This window comes from Bubalus bubalis, chromosome 5 (assembly GCF_019923935.1).
Source record: "Bubalus bubalis isolate 160015118507 breed Murrah chromosome 5, NDDB_SH_1, whole genome shotgun sequence".
NCBI lineage: Eukaryota > Metazoa > Chordata > Mammalia > Artiodactyla > Bovidae > Bubalus > Bubalus bubalis.
In genome coordinates this window covers 77,092,037-77,106,313 of record NC_059161.1, presented here as the reverse complement: position 1 = coordinate 77,106,313, position 14,277 = coordinate 77,092,037, and the positions used below count along the sequence as shown (strand labels likewise).

At 42.5% G+C, this 14,277-nt stretch overlaps 1 protein-coding gene across 12 annotated transcripts in view; it reads left to right on the top strand.

Moving 5' to 3' along the window:
- SRGAP2 (SLIT-ROBO Rho GTPase activating protein 2) overlaps positions 1 to 14,277 on the top strand; it is a 254,066-nt gene that overhangs the window by 159,128 nt on the left and 80,661 nt on the right. The gene's annotated exons all lie outside the window — the stretch shown is intronic.

Sequence of the window (14,277 nt, the reverse complement as noted above, 5' to 3'; positions counted from 1 at the left end):
AAGCATTTTTTTATTTAGTGAACAATTAAGTTTGTGCCTACTAGGGTGTGTACCTAATAGAGGAGCTTCTGGTTTAAAAATTGGCGTATCTTCCTTTTTATATAATGCTAAACTCACCCACTCCAGTACTCTTGCCTGGAAAATCCCATGGTTGGAGGAGCATGGTAGGCTGCAGTCCACAGGGTCGCGAAGAGTCGGACATGACTGAGCAACTTCACTTTCACTTTCAAACTATTTCCCAAAGTCAGTTCAGTTCAGTTCAGTCACTCAGTTCATTTCAGTTCAGTTCAGTCGCTCAGTCGTGTCCAATTCTTTGCAACCCCATGAATCACAGCACGCCAGGCTCCCTGTCCATCACAAACTCCCGGAGTTCACTCATACTCATGTCCATTGAGTCAGTGATGCCATCCAGCCATCTCATCCTCTGTCGTCCCCGTCTCCTCCTGCCCCCAATCCCTCCCAGCATCAGAGTCTTTTCCAATGAGTCAGCTCTTAGCATGAAGTGGCCAAAGTACTGGAGTTTCAGCTTTAGCATCATTCCCTCCAAAGAAGTCCCAGGGCTGATCTCCTTCAGAATGGACTGGCTGGATCTCCTTGCAGTCCAAGGGACTCTCAAGAGTCTTCTCCAACACCACAGTCCAAAAGCATCAATTCTTCAGCGCTCAGCCTTCTTCACAGTCCAACTCTCACATCCATACATGACCACAGGAAAAACCATAGCCTTGACTAGACGGACCTTTGTTGGCAAAGTAGTGTCTCTGCTTTTGAATATGCTGTCTAGGTTGGTCATAACTTTCCTTCCAAGGAGTAAGTGTCTTTTAATTTCATGGCTGCAGTCACCATCTGCAGTGATTTTGGAGCCCAGAAAAATAAAGTCTGACAGTGTTTCCACTGTTTCCCCATCTATTTCCCATGAAGTGATGGGACCTCAGTCATGTCCAACTCTTTGCGACCCCATGGACTGCAGCACACCAGGATTCTTTGTCCATCACCATCTCCCAGAACTTGCTCAAACTCATGTCCATCCAGTTGGATGGTGATGCCATCCAATCATCTCATCCTCTGTCGTCCCCTTCTCCTTCTGCCCTCAATCTTTCCCAACATCAGGGTCTTTTCCAGTGGGTCAGTTCTTTGCATCAGGTGGCCAAAATATTGGAGCTTCAGCTTCAGCATCAGTCCTTCCAATGAATATTCAGGACTGATTTCCTTTAGGACTTTACTAAAGTAGTTATTAGTAATTTTCACCCCCACCAGCAATGTATAAGAGTTTCATTTTTCTGCGACCTTACTAATGTTTAGTATGGTCAGATTTTTAATTTGAGCTATAGTTTTACATTTAATTTTAGTTATTGTCTTATCAGTTTTAATTTGCTGATAGGATTATTAATTATCAGCAAATTTGCAACAATCTGATTACTATGAGTTTGAGGGCTTTTCTAGTTTGTATTGACCATTTAGATATATTGTTAAATGAAATGCCTTTTAGGAATATTAATCCTTTTATTGGTTATATGGGTAGATATTCTTCTACACTATGTTTTACTTTTTCCTGTTCATATTTTCTATTGACCAATAAAAGTTCACGATTTTAATGTACTTCCATTCGCTTTCCTATGGCTAGTGCTTTTACTGCCATATTTAAGAAAGCCTTTCATGCCCTACAGTCTTTAAGATATCCCATTGTATTGTCTTCTGATGGTCTACAGTTTTATCTTTTACTTTATAGCCTTTAAGCCATCTCCACGAAATCAGTTTTTTAAAATTCATTTATCTATTTGGCTGTGCCAGGTCTTGGGTGCAGCATGTAGGATCTTCGATCTTAGTTGTGCCACGTGGGATCTTTGGTTGCAGCATGGGAACTCTTTAGTTCCCTGACCAGGGGTCAAATGCAGGCACCCTGCATTGGGAGCACAGAGATTAGCCACTGGACCACTGTCACTTTTTATATATAATGTGAGGTACACAGTTTGATTTTTTGAAAAGTTGCCATGCAATTTACATTTCACCATTGATTGAAAATTGTATCACACGCTTACTTTATTTTAAAGTATATATATTGAAGATTTTATCCTGTACCAGATATAGTAAATGCTTTACATACAGTAAGTAGACAGGTGACATTTGAGCTCGGTGTTTAGTGAATGAAAATGCTTTCCTAACTAGAAAAGGAAAAGTAAGGAGTTCATGAGTTTGGAAGGGAAGTTAGAGTGGAAGGACAGTCCAAAAGGAAAGAAGACATTTCAGGACCAAAGAGAGAATAGAAACACGCTCACCACCTTCAGAGGGTGGTGAGTGAAAGAGTTTAGCTGAACCAGAGTATTTATGAGGAGAGAGCTTGAAACAAGGCTGAAGAGGGCCCTGAATGCCAGACCAAGGAATCTGAACTTCATTCTGAGAGTCTGTGGGAGTGAAGGGAGATTTATTCATAGGAAAATGATATAACAGAGCTCTTGTTTCAGAAAGACTGAGCCTCTAATCCAGGGGCAGAGTAATAAGGGCCCCCATGTGGTAGCTTCCCTGATAGCTCAGTTGGTAAAGAATCTGCCTACAGTGCGGGAGACCCCAGTTTGATTTCTGAGTCAGGAAGATCCGCTGGAGAAGGGATAGGCTACCCACTCCAGTATTCTTGGGCTTCCCTTGTGGCTCAGCTGGTAAAGTATCCGCCTGCAATGCAGGAGACCTGGGTTCGATCCCTGGGTTGGAAAGATCCCCTGGAGGAGGGAAAGGCTCCCCGCTCCAGTATTCTGGCCTGGAGAATTCCATGGACTATATAGCATGGGGTCGCAAAGAGTCGGACATGGCTGAGCGCCTTTCACTCTCACTACGTGGTAGCAGTAGCAGAGGGAATGAAAAGGAGACAGGTGTTACGTATACCCTAAAGGAAGGGTCAGCAGCGCGTGGCCGCTTACTGGAGACAGAATCGGAAGTCACTGATGACTTTTTTCCGTTTTTATAACTAGTGTCAGTTAAGAAGGGCCAGTGTGCTGGATAATTGGTGGAGCTATTTTCACATATGGCCCAGGAATTAGATGGCCAAGCCTTCAAGCCCCAAATGGCCCCATAGAAGACTTTGATATGTACTCAGTTTTAGAATTTCTTGGGTAGTTCCTCCCTTTCGTGGACTTAGGGTTACCAGAGAATGCCTGAGATTTAAATCTGGAGTCTCAATTACTACAACTAATTACTATGCCCTTTATATGAGGTAGATTCATCCTTCTCCTATCCTTTGATGGATTGTGGTTTTTGAAAAGCCCCTAAGGAAGTAATGAAGACCATATTTTAAACCTCAGGCTTGCTTCTCTCTTATTTTACCAGAGTATGTCGGTTACCATGTCCTGGGAAATGAAAAACTTTAAAACATAAATGTGGTAAGCCTTCACTTTCACCAGTGTCATTCTTTCTTTCATACAAAGCATACTTATTAGATATCCACCATTGCACTGGACCTGATGAAGCCTACGCATAAACATGAAGTAATGCCTGTCTTCCAAGTTTAGACTTTGAATTTGCTACTAGGACAGCTGCTGCTGCTAAGTCGCTTCAGTCGTGTCCAACTCTGTGCGACCCCATAGACGGCAGCCCACCAGGCTCCCCCGTCCCTGGGATTCTCCAGGCAAGAACACTGGAGTGGGTTGCCATTTCCTTCTCCAATGCATGAAAGTGAAAAGTGAAAGTGAAGTCACTCAGTCGTGTCCAACTCTTAGTGACCCCATGGACTGCAGTCTACCAGGCTCCTCCGTCCATGGGATTTTCCAGGCAAGAGTACTGGAGTGGGTTGCCATTGTGGTAATTCAGACCAACCCTTCTGCTTCTTTGGAGCTGCTTTTGCTAAGAGGCACCTGCTATTCTAGAAGAGAAGCCAAGCATAGCTTGTAATAATACCCTTATAGGGTTAACAGGACAAAAATTGGAATTCAGGCTAAGGAAGAGGGAGCCCTAGTAAACTTCCCCAGGCTTTGGGACCCCACAGGAATACAATTTAGAAGTAACAGTGAACCAGAAATAGACTTTAGTAGTCTCACAGGGACTGAAACCTAGCTTCAAATTATCTTAATCTCTCATTGGATTAAGTTGATCCAAGATATCTAGTGACTATATAAGAAATTTAAATCCTCTCTAGTGGAAGATGCTATCATCCTAGCCCTAATACCTCTCATTGTTTTGTATATGCACTAGTAAGAAAAGCAATAGATCTATAGGAGGTCCATATAATGGTTATCAACTTTAAATTAACTCTGTTTATGAAGTCAAATAATAACAAAAAATGGGAAAATTATAAAAAAGAATCAAACAACTCAAAATGGATCAAAAATACAAATTTAAGACCTAAAACTTTTAGAAGAAAATGTAGGCATAAAGCTTTGTGACCTGGGATTAGGTGACAGTTTTTTAGGTATGGCACCAAATACAAGCACCAAAAGGAAGACGTACAGAAATTGAAGTTCATCAAATTTTAAATTATTGTACTGCAAAGGACAGAATAAAAAAAAAAATGAAGACAACCTATAGAATAGGAGGAAATATTTTTGAATCATATTTCTGATAAGGATCTAGTATCCAGAATATATAAAGGACTCTACAACTCAACAATAAGGAGAGAAACAGCCCAGTCTTTAAAAAGGCAAAAGGCTTACATAGACATTTCTCTAAAGAAGGAATGCACATGTCCAGGAAGCATAATGGTGCTTTGAATTGTTTGGAATATGAGTTTTATCTCAGTGTTTAAAAAAAAAAAAAAGAATCAAACAGAAATTTGAGTATTGAAAAATACAGTAACTGAAATAAAGAGCTCAGTGTGAATTAAATAGCAGATTAGACAAAGCTGACTAAAGAATTAATGCATTGGAAGATAGGTTAGAAAAAAATACATACTGAAGCTGAGAATGAGAAAAGGATGGAAAATATGCCCACCACCCCCCGCAAAACAAAGAGCATAAGAGACTTGTGGGATATGATAAAGGATTATGAACCCCAAGGAAGATAAATCAAAGAAAATTACACTTAGGTGCATTATATTAAAATTGCTGAAAACTATGACATAGAGAAATCTTAAAAACAGCAAAGGAAAAAAAAACTAACATTACTTTCAAAGGAACTTCTGGCAGCTGACTTCTCAACAGAAACAATAGAAGAAAAGAGATAGCGGAATGACATACTGAAAGAGATAGCTTTCAAAAAGGAAGGGGAACTAGACAGTTTCAGACAAAAACCTCATATAACTTCTCACCAGCAGAACTTGCACTAAAAGAAATACTGAATGGTATATTTTTAGGCAGAAATAAAATGCTCTCAGATAGAAGCGTGGAGATGCAGTAAAGAGTGAGGAGAAACAAAAAGTATGTATGAGTGAGTATACACCTAAATGAATATTGACTTTAAAAAATAATTTCTTGCAGGGTTTTAAACATATGTAAAATTAATGTAAATGGAAACAATGCAATCTGTGTCTAGGCAGAAATTGGGAGATAGAGTTAAAGGAATTGTCCAGAAAGTGTTAAGAGTATTAATTTATTTTGTTGTTGTTGTTTAGTCTCTAGGTTGTGTCCAACTTTTTTGCAATCCCATGAACTGCAGCCCACCAGGCTCCTCTGTCCATGGAATTTCCCAGGCAAGAGCACTGGAGTGGGTTGCCATTTCCTTCTCCAGGGGGCCTTCCCGACCAGGGGTGTGTGTCTCATGGGGTGACATCGCCTTCTCCAGGGACCTTCCCAACCAGGGGTGTGTGTCTCCTGTGTTGGCAGGTAGATTCTTTACCCTGAGCCACCAGGGAAGCCCATTAATTTATATTAGACTTTGGCAAGTCAAGGATATATGTCATAATTTAGGGTTATCACTTAAGAAATAGTATCTCTACCAATCTAAGAGAGGGGAAAACTAGATAAATAAAAAATAGCCCCAAAATTGATAGGAAAGATTCTGGTAAGAGCAAAACTGTAGGCATACAGAACATAGCAATGGCCTCCAGGGGTGAAGGGTGGAGGAGAGCTGGACCACAAAGAGGAGGCAAGAATGAATTTTTTGGTGAGTGATAGAACTGTTCTGTGTCTTAATTGCGGCAGTTGTTACTCATTTTGCACGCTTGTAAAAAAATTTAGGATAAACCAAAAAGAGTGACTTTTACTGATTTTTTTTTTTTCCAGTGGAAGGAAAAAAGAAGATTAAAAAAATGAGAAAAAGAGAACAAATAGCATCTAGGTGGTTGGTGGATTTAAGCCTAAATGTGTCAGTAATTACAATGAGTGTAAATAGATTCATGCAAAATAAAAAATCAGATTTTAAATAAACAAAACTGAAGTATATAATTGCTTATAAAAGAAAGGATATAAGGATATAGAAAGAGTTAAAGCAAAATGATGGGAAAAGATAGCTGTGATAAAATCAGATCAGGTAGATTTTAATGCAAAAAAAGAATTATTAAAGATAAAAAAGGACATTTTGTAATAATTAAAGATTCAAGTTACCAGGAAGAAGTATATACTTAATAAGGCAACCTTAAAACATATAAATCAAAAATGGACAGAATCAAAAAGAGAGACAGACAAATCATCAACCCCAGTGGGAGGTTTAATACACCTGACTTAGTGAAAGATCAAGTAACTAGACAAAAACAAACATAAAAAATCAGTAAAGATATAGGAGACTTGAAAAGACAGTGAACGAACCGGGCCTAAATGACATGTATGGGCCCTATGCCCAGCACCCACAGGCAGATAGATGTTCTTTTTGACAAATCTGGAAAATTTATAAAGCCTGAAGTAAAGAGAAAAACTGACGTGCTTAGGTGAGAAATCAGAGCTGGAGATTGGAAATCATCAGTTCCAAACTCTGTGCGTCCTCTTTCTTACAATTCACTGATTTTTCACTGGGGATGAGGCAGGGTGCCTTCCTCCAAGGATGTAGATGTTTTTAACTATCTGTGAACTGGCAGGTGTAGCTGTGAGTGTGGACACAGTGTGGACATAGACTAAGGGGTGCAGACTGCTTCTGTCAATGAGGAGACCTGTCCTCACTCAGAGCTCCATCCAGCCCCAAGGAAATGCTTCCTGATCTTCTGCCAGTGAGGACTCTGTCTCCCAGAGCTGGCTTTATGCTCCTGTCAGGTCTAACTCTGGCACCTGAAGTGTCAAGAAGATGCTCTCTTCATAAGGAAACCCCCTGCTCCCCTTTTACTCTCTGGACAGTGGGATTCTAAGGCCATTCCAGAAGTATGGGAACTACACAGATCCCTCAATGAACTGACTTTGCTGCCAGGTTCCTCTTTAAATTGTCTAATCAGCGATTGTCCCAGTGCCCCAGGCATTTCCTGTAGGGTGCTGCTGACTGTTTTGCTTCCTACCAGGCTGCCCTGCATGCCATGTTCACGCTGCCAACTTTCAGATGGGCTCTATTAACCCCTATTCTCCCAACCTCCTCCCAGTCATCTGGGAGCCACAGGGGTATTCTTCCTATCCCCCAGCTCCTGGAATTCCTTATTGTAGGCATGTGCTTACATCCACTTACCAGTCTGGCTTTTCTCCCCCTTCTTGCTGAGTTCCAACCCATTGTTTTTCCTCCAGAGTTCATTTTACAGCTGCTGAGAGATTTGTGTTCTCATGTTGCTTGTTTGCCTTTGCATGTTTTGTCCCCTGTGTACCGATCTATACAATGATGCCATGGTCATCAAGACACCATTTCTATGCCTTTAGTGTCCTGCCTGGGGGGTGGGGTGATCACTCATCTTCAACATGACCTCAAGGAGTCCTTTAGCACTGGAGATCAGGACCTAAAGACACCATTCCACTCCCACAGATCATTATCCTGAAGAGTTAAAGATGGGGATTTGCCAAGAGAAGGATCACAGTGGTGGTTTAAGAAACAAAGCCTCAGACTTGTCTCTTTCCTTTTAAGGGATATTACTTTCAGCTTATTTTCTTAGTATTCAGTGCAGTTCAGTCACTCAGTTGTGTCCAACTCGGCAACCCCACGGACTGCAGCAGGCCAGGCTTCCCTGTCCATCACCAACTCCTGGAGCTTGCTCAAACTCATCGAATTGGTGATGCCATCCAACCATTTCATCCTCTGTCATCCCCCTCTCCTGCTGCCTTCACTCTTTCCCCACATCAGGGTCTTTTCCAATGAGTTAGTTCTTCACATCAGGTGGCCAAAGTATTGGAGCTTCAGCTTCAGCATCAGTCCTTCCAATGGATATTTAGGACTGATTTCCTTTAGGATTGACTGGTTGGATCTCCTTGCAGTCCAAGGGACTCTCAAGAGTCTTCTCCAACACCACAGTTCAAAAGCATCAGTTCTTCAGTGCTCAGCTTTCTTCACAGTCCAACTCTCACATCCATACATGACCACTGGAAGAACCATAGCCTTGACTAGACGGACCTTTGTTGGCAAAGTAATGTCTCTGCTTAATATTACTTACTATTCTAAATTTTTACTTACTATTCTGATTTCTTAGTATTAGAATAGTCCATTCCAAGAGATTGAAACAACCATGGGAGGACTTTCCGATTGCTATAGGGTTGTGTTTTATGAATACATTGTATCATTCCAAGGTCTTGGGAGAGCAGAGGGCCTTCAGTCTCCTCCTGTCCCCCGCCTCCACCCTACCCCTGCCTTAGTCCAGTGGGACTCAGCCTTGTCTGAATCAGATGTTTCCCTGACAGGAGGCTCCAGTCTGTTGTAACAGAGCACAGTAAGTATCCATGGGAGGTAGAAATTGAATCCATAGAGTTCACTGTCATAGCAAAGAATGGATTTTCTCCCAGGGCCTACTAGCGTTACTGTGGATTATTAAGTCTGACTACTCATACATTCCAGAACTTCTGGGAAAGCCTTAAGGAAATGGCTTTCAGAAACAAGTGCCCTAGAGGAGAATGCTCTTGGATTTCATTAAACCAGAATTTAGTAGTGGGCATTCTTTGTCTTCTCTGACCTAGGCAGCAGGGATTGTCCTACCTTTAGACATTTAATTTATCACCCCGACTGAACTAAGTCACAGTTGTACATCTGAGAAGGATCTTTTCTGTGTAATCTACCTACAGAGATAGAATATAAATCTATCCTTTTTACTTTGCCTCTACAGCCACTGACCCCCATCCCCACCGATTTCTTCCTTTTTGCTGAACACCTACTCCTCTCCTGTAGGAAAATTGCTTCTTTCTTGCAGAGTTATTATTACTTTTGTTATTAGTGAAACTGGGGAGGGGAATAGATTGTGCAGCAGCAGTATAAGAAAAACCAAAAATTCTTCTTCCCTGTGGTTGATAGAGCCTCTCTATTGGAGGGATTTAGCTACAGTCCTGCCTGAGGAGTAGCTTCTGTGAAAGCATGATGTGTAAGTCTAAAATTTTATCTAATTGATTCAGCAACTGGTTATCTTACTGGCTACTGTGTGCAAAGCAGTGGGCTGGGCACCATGGAAGACAGAAATCAGGTTTAAAGTTAGAGTCTGTCTCTTTCATTAGTTTTAGGTGGTTTCATATTTTAGTAGCTTTGGGATTTTCTTAAGATTAAGTTCTTTAGATAAACAGGAATCTAATTGAGAAACCAGGTGTATTTCAAAAGGCGAATTCTGAGATGGATAATGTGGCTCAGACTGTGTCAGGCTTCTGACATTTTCTTTTAAAATATGACTCTTGTTACAGAGGGAATTTAACTATGCTCATCTACTTCTGAGTGAAGGAGAACCTGGTGAATTTTTAGTTTGTATGATGCTGAGAAACTCAAGGGATTCTTTAAAAATGAAATGTGACTGCTTTGGGGGTCACTTATACTGATGCAATATCTTTACAACTGGAAATACCTATTAGTAACTTAGAAAGGCAAATTCAAAGAAAAGTTTTGCTATGTAGTAGCAAGATTTTTTGAAATCACATTTCTGTTTCTAGCAAGCTAGGTTCTAACTTGCTCTGGAGTTAGGTCAAGTGTAGAAACCTCTTGGCTAAGATAGAAAAAAAAAATTCATCTTGAACTAGAAAACTAAGATAAGAATTCCATCTCTAGTAATGCTTTTGAGACTGGAAGAGCAGCATTCTCATAGGCTGAGACGTCAGCTTCATGTCCATCTTTCTCAATAGACTGTAAACTTTTACAGTGTTTTGTATACTGCTATGTGCGTGCATGCTCATTCGTGTCCAACTCTTTGCGACCCTCTGGACTGCAGCATGCCAGGCTCCTCTGTCCATGGGATTTTCCAGGCAAGAATACTGAAGTGGGTTGCCATTTCCTCCTCCAGGAGATCTTCCTGACCCAGGGATCAAATCCATGTCTCCTGCGTCTTCTGCGTTGGCAGGCGGATTCTTTTATCACCGAGCCACCAGGGAAGCTCAGTATACTGCTATATTTCCAGTTAAACCACAAGTTCTTGACACATAATAGATGTTCTATAAATATTTGCCAATGGATTCTTAGAGCTCACTCCTTAAAATCCAACGTTTCCCACCTTGCCAGCAGCTAGTGATTGAACCTTCTTCAAAGCATGTAACTAGCCAACTTGAGGGCCAAGTTACATAGCACTTATCTTGGTTGGTGGGCTTCTGCCACTATTTTCTTTATCAATGCCACAATTTGTGGGTCTAGTCTTTTTAAACCTGTGTATAATGACTCATTGATTAATTGTAAGATGAATTTAGTAAATTCTGACTAGCATTAAAAACTTGAAGAAAAGAGAAAAGAATAGGAAATATCAGAATGCACTGCACATAAAAAGCTATTTTTACTGTAGACACACACATATTATACTGGATTACAGTTTTTTAAATGTATTTTTAGAAATCCTGTTCTACTCTGTCTTCAGAAGGTAGAAGAACTTCAAGGTGTTTCTTTCACGGCAGCTCCTAGCCTCCCTCTCTATATGTCTTGCAATTCAGTTTATTTGTATTTTTATGCTATCATGGGCTCTCCAGAGTATCGTCAAAGCACGGCCTTGCTACAGCCACCATGTGGTATCTTAGTCAGCGAGTGAAAGCTGGGTAGAAAGTGTCCCGCCGCACAGCCACAAGTAGTGTGGCCACAGGGAAATCTAGAAGTCACTCCTGAGCTCTGACCAGATCCCCCCACCCTGCACGCTCACGGCTGCATCCTGCACCACCGATTTTGATGGGCTGAGTCGGGTTGGGGCGAGGCTGGACACAGTGCCCACTGTCACCCAGCGCTGGCCCTGCCGCTGCTTTTAGCCCGGTCCTCCCCCAAAAAACATTTCAGGCATAGCTCTAGCTCTTGAAATTTGGCCACTTTGAAGTAGTGAGCCCCAGTGCCCCTGAAACCGTCACTGTCCATCTGGTGACACTTCTCTTGCTGCCAGAGCTTTGTATAGGGTTCATGTCTCTTTCCTCTGAAATCTGTTCATGGAAATTCAGTTTCACATTTTTTTAACAGTCAGTCTCAGAAGTATCTTTTGGGTAGGGAGGAGGGTAGCCCTGTTGGAGGGAGCTATATGCTCTTGAAAATTCGATTCTTTCTTGGAAATCTGCTGACACAAGCTAATCGGCGAAGAACTAAATGACCCTACTGTTTCTACCTGCTGACAGGCTCAGCCTTGAGACGGAGCTGAAATTAGCTCTCACCACATGGCAGAGACATGCCTTCCTCTTTTTCTCTTTCATACAAATAAGGGGTAATTTGGTGCCTGTCAAATAATAGAGCTTTGTAGTATAGGTTGAGAGCCAGTAAGCCGCAGCCCCTCCTCCCCAGCTCGCCAAGCCACGTGGGTGCTGAGTAAGTACATAGAGAGTCAGGTAACCTCCCTGATGAGGACTGGTTTGAAAACCCTTTCCTAATCAGTGTTCTTTGGGAGGTGCTCACACAAGGCCCATCCCAGCTAAGGGACATATATTGCTCCAAAGCTAAGGGACCAGTGTCCCACCAGCCCAGCCCATGTTTCCTTATATTTCTGCTGCTGTATCCTTGCTGTGGGTGAGGAGCTTTCAGAACTTGCTGGTCTTGGGGAAACGAGGCTGTGTGTTTCGGTTCTGTTGTCCAGAGCTGTTATCTGTTGGAGGACTCCCTGCCCATTTTGTAAGCACACAGCTGGCAGGCCCTGTTGCAATCTCGCTGCCTTCCGATCAGCCCCGCCCCGGCAGCAGGCAGGCAGCTGATGGGGGGGCCTGGGAAACACGCGGCCAAACAGTTGTGGTGAGTGTCAAAATAAAAGCCCCCGCCTGGGCACACCAGGGCCCTCCCCCCAGAGAACCAGCATTGTTCACTGTGCCACATCTCTAGTCTAAATTTAGGCATCTTCTCTTTTTTTCCAGGCAAAGATTACTATGCAAACATTTAAGAGAAAAACTTTGCCCAAAGTCATTTTTTCCCTCGACTTCTATTTGGTTTCCTGCGATGTTTAGATGACTCATTCTCTTCCAAGAAATTTTAAAGAAAAGAGATTCAGGCTGTGTGATAACTCACAAAGCCTGCTCTGTAGGCTCTCTCTCTTCCCTGCCTCGGAGCCCCTTGCTGTTTTTCATAGGAAACGGAAAGGCCCCACAGCCTACATTGTCACGGCCTCACCAGGCCCTGTTGTTCCCAGGAATAAATGTCCCCCTTGTCTTTGGGTGGGGCCCCCTTGGAGCTTCCCCGTTCTGACAACCGCTCCGCCGCGGACGCCAGCACGGAAGCCCTTCTCAGGTCGCCGGGGCCACGCTGGCCCCCAGAGGCACACAGCTAAGGTTTCGGAAATGGAGAACGGTGGCCTTTTCTCATCTGTGAAAGGAGAGGTACAGGCTATTTCCTGCCTCTCCCCTCGAGTCAGAGTGGCTCCCGATGGTGGGGGGCTCTCTCATAACTGTAACCCGGCTGACAACACATGTGTTCTCCCCCCAGCCTGCAGCCAGAAGGAGAGTAAGTCAGGATCACTTCAGCAGCCTGTTCAAATAAACAGGGATAACAGTTGAGTCGGTCCTTTTCCAACTAATCAGTACAGGAAAGGAAACATCTGCCTGGGCTTAATTGCTGTTCTCTTGGTCATGCTTTTTCTCCCCTCCCCGTCCTATCTCCTGTGGAGGGCTAGGTTATTTAAGTCATGGGTCGGCAGCAGGGTAGAGGAATGGGAGCCTTCTCCTGGAACGTCTGCCATCGAAACACCAGGAGGTGTAGGGGAGGCTGGGAGGTGGGCAGCGGGGGCTGGCCTGGAGGCCGGAGGGCAGGGCCTTTGCCAGTGATACTCGTGGTCACTTCCTGGCCTTGTTGCTGACTCTGGGACTAGTGGTTGAGTCATTTCGCCTCACTTCACCTCCTTGGAGCCCTGCTACTTCCATGGAGCTCAGCTCTGCTCGTGATGGGAATCCTAGATGAAAGGCGTTTCCTCTTGTGGCTTCTTCCAGCGGTTGAGGGCATTGAGCGAGAGTCATTTGGGGATAGTAAATTTAAGGTTGGCAAGATACTCCTGAAGCCATCCATTTTGTAAAGCATCTTGGTCCCTGAGGAGAACCTGCTCATTATCTTCTACTCTATGGAGGAAGGCCAACCCACTGTCCACTGAAGTGGCTGGTGTTGGCATCTAATATGGACTCAAGAAGCCAGGCAAGAGATGGTGAAAAATTATAGAATGGCAGAAGTTGGAAAAGAACTTAGGAATGTTTAAGCCAAAGACTTTCATTCTTTGGAAAGAAAAACAGAAGTTGAGAGAGATGACCAGGTTGTCCAAAGGTTATCTTTGGATATGTCCAAAGATGTCTTTGGACATGTCCTAAGATGTCCAGGTTATCTTCTTGATGGTGGAGGAGCTAGAAATAGAAGAGTCTCATGATTGCTAATTCAGGACTCCGTCTATCCCTCTCCACACTACCAAGTGTAAAAATTCATGTCTGCTCACAACAAAGGTCACACATGTGTTATATTCCATAATTAATTCCATAATAGAAAAGTGGCAAAGTCTAAAAGAAAAGTGAAAATGACTGCTAAGCATGTAAGAAAAAAGTTTAGGCTCACTAGAATCAAAGGGCTACAAATTAAAAGAGGATACCATATAGAGTTTTCAAGACAAAAAAAAAGTAAAAGAACATTCTTATATGCTTCTGGTGGTATTTTAAATGGGTACAGTTTTTCCCAAGGGCAATTTAATGGTGTAAGTTAGCAGTCTTTGACTCAGCAAGGTTACTTCTAGGAGAAAATAATCAAGGTGTGTATGTAAATTATATACAAAGTAATTAAATGCAGCATCTTTTATTATAAAAATTTGTATGCAAAGTTAATGTGCAAGAGTATAGGAACTACATCAATATAATCTTATTATAATGCTATGGAAGAATAATATATAGGGGAATATTCACAGCTTATGTCTAAGTGGATAAG